A 1287-nucleotide genomic window follows, 5' to 3' on the forward strand; every position below is an offset into this window, starting at 1 on the left:
CAGTGACTCCCAGTCCACCCCAGTGCCTCCCAGTCCATCCCAGTCCACCCCAGTCCATCCCAGTCCATCCCAGTGCCTCCCAGTCCTCCCCAGTCAATCCTCCTCCATCCCAGTGCCTCCCAGTCCACCCCAGTGACTCCCAGTCCATCCCAGTCCATCCCAGTCCACCCCAGTCCATCCCAGTGCCTCCCAGTGCCTCCCAGTCCATCCCAGTGCCTCCCAGTGACTCCCAGTCCACCCCAGTGACTCCCAGTCCACCCCAGTGCCTCCCAGTGACTCCCAGTCCATCCCAGTCCGTCCCAGTGCATTTCAGTGACTCCCAGTGACTCCCAGTCCACCTCAGTGCCTCCCAGTGACTCCCAGTCCATCCCAGGGCCTCCCAGTGCTCCCTGTGACTCCCAGTCCACCCCAGTGCCTCCCAGTCCATCCCAGTCCATCCCAGTGACTCCCAGAGCCTCCCAGTGACTCCCAGGCCATCCCAGTGCCTCTCAGTGCCTCCCAGTTCCATCCCAGTCCATTCCAGTCCCTCCCAGTATAACCCAGTAACCCTCACCCTCCCAGTGCCTTCCCCATCCCCTCCCAGTCCCTCCCAGTATAACCCCGGGCCAGGTAAGAGACAGAGGTGAGGGGGCGTGGCCTGACCCCGCGTGGGCGTGGCCAGGCTGCCTCCTCACCCTATCGCTGCTGCTGTCGGCGCTGGACCCCATTGGCCATGCCCACGAGGCCCGGAGGCACCTGGAGAGCCTGAAGGTGGGCGTGGCTTTGGGGTGGGTGTGGCTCTGTAGGCCACGCCCCTCCCTTACTTAGCCACGCCCCCCCAGGAGGCCGACCCGCTGCGATTGGGCTTCGCGACCGACGCGGCCTCGCGATTGGAGGCGGCACTGAGGGTGCTGGGATTGGGGGCGGGGCCGGGGCCGGTGTGGCTCCGCCTCCCCGATAAGGTAAGGAGTACTGGTTTGTACTGGTTTATACTGGGAGGGGGTGCGGGATGCACTGGGAGCAATTTTTGGGCCTTACTGGTTTCTACTGGTTTACACTGGGAGGGGCTGCAGGACTCACTGGGAGCGATTTTTAGGGTTACTGGTTTATACTGGTTTATACTGGATTCTACTGGTTTATACTGGGAGGGGTTGCAGGACCCACTGGGAGTGATATTTGGGCTTTTTGGTTTATACTGGTTTCTATTGGTTTCTGCTGGTTTCTACTGGGTTGCAGGACGCATTGGGAGTGATTTTTGGGGTTACTGGTTTATACTGGTTTCTACTGGGAGGGGTTGCAGGACGCACT

The 1287-nt window shown here is 61.3% G+C and overlaps 1 pseudogene; it reads left to right on the forward strand.

The window, feature by feature from the left end:
- Nucleotides 1–941, forward strand: part of LOC113961545 — a 3554-nt pseudogene extending 2613 nt beyond the window's left edge.
- Nucleotides 942–1287: the final 346 nt, after the last annotated feature.

The sequence above is a fragment of the Neopelma chrysocephalum genome, unplaced genomic scaffold (assembly GCF_003984885.1).
Source record: "Neopelma chrysocephalum unplaced genomic scaffold, ASM398488v2 Primary Assembly neopelma1_97237, whole genome shotgun sequence".
In the NCBI taxonomy this organism is placed as follows: domain Eukaryota; kingdom Metazoa; phylum Chordata; class Aves; order Passeriformes; family Pipridae; genus Neopelma; species Neopelma chrysocephalum.